Source organism: Macrotis lagotis, chromosome 7 (assembly GCF_037893015.1).
Source record: "Macrotis lagotis isolate mMagLag1 chromosome 7, bilby.v1.9.chrom.fasta, whole genome shotgun sequence".
Taxonomy (NCBI): domain Eukaryota; kingdom Metazoa; phylum Chordata; class Mammalia; order Peramelemorphia; family Peramelidae; genus Macrotis; species Macrotis lagotis.
This window is the reverse complement of record NC_133664.1, coordinates 72397586-72402612: the sequence shown is the minus strand read 5'-3', so window position 1 is coordinate 72402612 and position 5027 is coordinate 72397586. Positions and strand designations below refer to the sequence as shown.

Here is a 5027-nt window from a genome sequence, read left to right as displayed (position 1 = left end):
ACAAAAATCACAGAATGACAGAGTTGAAAGGGCCCTCAGAGACTATCCAGTCTGATTTGTACCCAAATAGAAATCTCTTTCAGAATATTTCTCATAAGTGATCATCCATCCTGATTGCAGACACAATCTAGCAGACATTAGGTTTTGTTTTTTCCTTTTGTGTTGTTTCAAACTGATATTGTTGATTCTCAATTACATGAGAGTGCTATACCAGATATTTTTAGTAGGACCAAATGAAGTAGCAAGATGAAAATAGATTTTTTAAAAATTGTTCCTTTTTTAAAAAAGGAAGATTAATTTGGAAGAGAGGTGGCATAACATAATTTGCAAGTAGCCTGGGAGTTAGAAAGTCCTGAGTTCAAGTCCCCATTCTGATATGCATAAACTATGTGACTTGAATAAGTCAAACTTATTGTTTCAAGACCTCTCCCTTCCCCTCCCCCTAACAACTCAGAATGACTATACATGGCAGAGTGGTAGAGATTCTATATTGGGAAAGGGAGTTTCCTCACTGAGAGTTCTCTGTGTCAATGACATCACAGATCCATACTATTCTCCATTTCCTATCTTCTTATAGGAAACATTAAAGAGGTAGATGCTACAGGTGGAGAAAGCAACCTTCTCCAATGAAAAGCTGTGGCTGTGCAATTGGAGGGGTGCCATTGAAAATGGAAAGAAAGAGATGAAGATAAGAAATTCCCCATAAATGAGTGGTAGGGTTGATGTGGGATCTACTTGGCCCCTATAAAATCTGAAGCAATGAATATTTGTCCTGGTTTGGAAAAAAATAGTCAGAGTCTCTTAAAGATAGATAGATAGACGGACAGACACACAAAGGAAAGACAGATTTATTAGCAGTGAAAAGAAGGATGACCACCATGCAATGTTCAAATGTTTATGGGCCACAGAGTATTCACACATGGAAGTCATAAATCAAGGCAGGTCTAGAGTTACAGGCTCAGGTGACGTTAAAGGTTTATACCACTATTTCTAATGGCCCGGAATTGTACTAGGTGGCTAAATAATTGAAGGTATACAAAAATGTCGAACTTTAAAATGCTCTGATGTTCAACATCTCTGGAATATTGGTTCCAGGCTCCAGCAGCTGGTCAGTCTTCCCAGGTGACCTCCCCCCACCCCTTTTTCTTTGACTAACAAGCATAAGAGAACCCTACTCAGTGTTTAAAAGTCTTTCTAAATGTGTTCTTGTTATGATGATGGAAACAACAGGGTGAGTAGAAGTGAGGGGGGGGAGGAGAAAGGAGTGGGGTAGGCATTTCACCTGGGGACCACATGGATTATTGACATTTAAAAAGTCCCATTGACTAGGTCCCAATAAAGAAAAAAAAATGCCTTCCTCCCAGAGCACAGTTCTGTCTAGATTGCCTTGACCAGTGACCAGTGATGACAAGGGGAAAGCTGGCAGTTCGACAAATGACAAAGAAGAGGATAACATAAGCTCTAAAGTTATGCAACACTCCTATCTGCCTTACGTTCGCATCTATTAAAAACCATTTAATACCAAGATAGTCTCTGTCTTTCGGCCTGGCACATCTTTTTTTAGCTTATACAAAGTACTTACTTTTGAGGTAGGCAAGAATCCAAGGGACTTGGTCTTGAAATACACACAGCTACCAGATTAGTTTTTCTGTATGGATTGCAAAGAAAATCCAGCCTCTCCTTCCCCCTTTTCTTCCCCCCCCCCCCCCAACACTTCTCCAGTCCCATCTCTCTGGTTCGTTGCCATGAGCACTCATTTATTCAACAATCTGTATAAATTTAACATCAAATGATTAATGATTTCCCTGCCAAATTCAAGGAGACAATTGCACTTAAGCCCCTCTGATAGCAATAGCATATTTAAAAGTCTAATTTAACAGTAACATGCTTGGCTTTTCAATTCATTCTGATTTGCCTTATCTTCACATCAACTCAGGAGATTTTTCTGCCAGGGTCTTCCAGTATCTGCTTTCCCACCTCTTGGTTTATAGGGACCTCCCCAGGTCTTTCAAAAGGAAAGATAGTAATGTATCAAAAGGTCAACGTGTGCCCTTTTTCCTCTGGCAAGACAAAGACGTTAACGTTACTGACAACACTAAAAACAAGCTCCCCAACCCGGTCAGAGTGTTGATTTTCAACAGTTCCATTTGAGGAATTTTCTCAATTGTACCTTCCTGATAGGGAAAGTGAATTCCAAACCATAGGCCAACTCTTTGAAGGTGGTGGGAAAAATAAATACTTTAGTGTCGGCAAATAATCCTTTCTGGCTGCAAGAAAAAATATATCTATTAATAAAATAAAAATGTTGTGCAAATATTTCTTTTAAGAGAGGCAATAAAAATGATAAGGTGCTTTGTGCAAAAGCCTCCGGCCCATTGTAAATGTCCTCTGTCACTAAAAATGCCACATTAACCCCAGAGTAAACCTCTTATATGACGAGATCTCATCAGTCCTGGACTCTGGGTGGGAACCTTTGAAATTGAGGTGTTGGGAGCTCATTTAAAGGTCTAGTGAGAGATGCAATCTGCCCACTACTCAGGTTTTTTCTTTTTTTTTTTTTGTTTCAAAGGACCTGAAGTCTAAGGAAAAATAAAGGAAGAGAGAGAAGTGAGGGTAGAGGAACTGGTTGATCATTCATTTCAAATATAATTCATTATCATCCAGTATCACTATCATTTTCACAGTCATTAGTTTGATCATGATCAATAGACAGAAGCAATTTGAGTGAGCAAGAAGGGATTTGTTTCATCCAGCAGACCTCGAAAAAGGTAATTCTGGAGTAAGAAGGGTTCTGACCCTGAATAGTTCCACTGAAATGGCCATCTTCCATATCGCCTTAGTCCAGAGTCTTTGAAATGACTTCATAAACACTTTCTCCCTGGATTCTCATAACAATCCTTTATACTGTCACCATTTTATAGATGACAAAATGGAAGCTGACAAGAGAGACTCAAGTGTGGTATGCCGAACGGGGAGAGAATAAACCTTTATATGGCAGCGACCATGTGCTAGGCATTGTGCTATGAGTCATACAAATATTATTTTATTTGATTCTCACAGCCAACCCTGAGAGGTAGGTACTATTTTATCTTTATTTCATGGTTGAGGAAACTGAGGCAAGCAGAGATTATCACATAGATAATAGTCTGGATTTGATCTTATCTTCCTGACTCCAGGCTCTTTGAATGATGAAAAGAAGGATGAATTTCCAGTCTGAAGACGTGGATTCATTTACCAGTGTTCACCGCAGGCACAACTTTTTGAGACTCAGTTCCCCCACTGTGATTTTTCAGGAGTAGCTTGATGAGGTAATTACTGTAATATTTCAATGAATCTGTCATCCATATGAAGTGGGGATGCTAGGCAGCTACACTTCCCTTCCTCTCAGGGCTATTGTAAACAAAATGCTTTGTTAACTTTCCAGCATCTTATAAATGGCAGCTATTCTTACTTAAACCCTGTAGGAATGGGGCTTTGGTTCTAGATTTTCCCCATATCAGGTCAGCTCTTACCAATGGCTTGACCCCTGTCAGAATGGCTCGGCAAAGGAAAATGGCATTCTTCCCCCTTCCAATGCCAGCCTCCTGTCCATCTCCTCAGCCTGCGGGTTCTTCTTTCATTCCCATCAGCTTGCTTATTTTATCTTTGTCCTGCTCCCTAGGCACTGTTATTGCCGGGGGTGATCCCACAGCAGGTGACTCATGGTAGTAACTAATCTGTATGGGCAGCAGGTACTGCATGGATGCACAGTTCTAATCTTAGCTCTGAGTCGGGGAGTGGGGAGGGAGGGAGAAGATGCCTGTAGTGGCTTGGGCCATATATTTGCAAGCTTGGCTTGAGAATCTACACTTTTCTTATACCCTTGGAGAATTTTTATTGAGCTCCTTTTTGATTTGGTTTATGTTTTCTGCTTTGATCTGATCCCTGAATATTAATACCTTTAATTATCATTCCATTACATCAACATGCTATTTTAAATACTGGACACAAAAAAAAAGGTTATTTGAAGATATACATTAGGTTATTAAGAGGGATAGATTAAGAAACAGTAACAAAAAAACATAACCAATGGGTCTTAGGCACACCTGCAACAAAAAGGAAGAAAAAAACCTGTGGAAGAATTTTCCCAAACTGCATAATTTTGTGGAACATTAAATTAGCTCCTCATGCTTTAAAATGTTCCACTTGCTGGCTCTGCAGGTATTTTCAGGAGGAATGCAAATTAGGGGCCATATGTAAAAGGTTTTGGAGACCTGACCCCATCAGAAATGCTCCATTTAACAGGTTGACTGGGGTGGTCAGTGTGGTTTTGTGTGCAGGGTTTGTAGGAAGGGGAAGGGTTGAAATGGTTAAATATCCTAAGGGCTATCTGTGGTAGTGGGGAAACAGGTAAACACATGATTTCTACAAGATTAGATCTCAGGTCTAGTGTGTGGGGAAAGGCTTTGACTACATAGGGAGAAAGAAGATTTCAGTTCCCCATGTGACATTTCCATTATCTAGGTTTCAGTACCTGAGATCTGCCCAGTTTTAATTACTATCTATCATATCTATTTTAATTACTATCTATCAAGCTGACCAGGGTGATTATTTCCATCCTTCTAGTATTACTGGATTAGGTTTGAGTAGACCCTTTCTCTCCTCAGTTGTTTGTGCTTAGGATTTTTTACAAGTGACTTTAGGAGGTAAGTATGTCAATATTTGAATGAATCAGCAACCTAATACACAGAGGTCCTTTCATGACTCATCTATGCTTCTTTATGAGGTTTTTTGTGCATATTCTCCCATGAATTCTCCTTTGGGTCCTTAACCATTTTTTTTCCTATTTTGACTGTCTGGTAAGGACTATGGATCCCTCTTCAGAACAACATTCTTAAATCCATAAATTTAAATGCATAAAATTGCATTAAAACTTAGTTATCAAAATATAAAAACAAAAACAAAAATAAGTTTATCACTACCAGCTTATGAATTCCTTTAGACACTAGATCTAATGACATTGTATAGTTACCAAGTGAACATAGAGA

At 39.2% G+C, this 5027-nt stretch overlaps 1 long non-coding RNA gene across 1 annotated transcript; it reads left to right on the top strand.

Annotated features, from left to right (window-relative positions):
- Window positions 1–604: 604 nt before the first annotated feature.
- On the top strand, window positions 605–3303 carry LOC141493711 (uncharacterized). The gene is made up of 3 exons (XR_012470303.1): window positions 605–713; window positions 2922–3073; window positions 3177–3303. It is a non-coding gene; the product is annotated as an uncharacterized LOC141493711 (long non-coding RNA).
- The last annotated feature ends 1724 nt before the right edge of the window (window positions 3304–5027 follow it).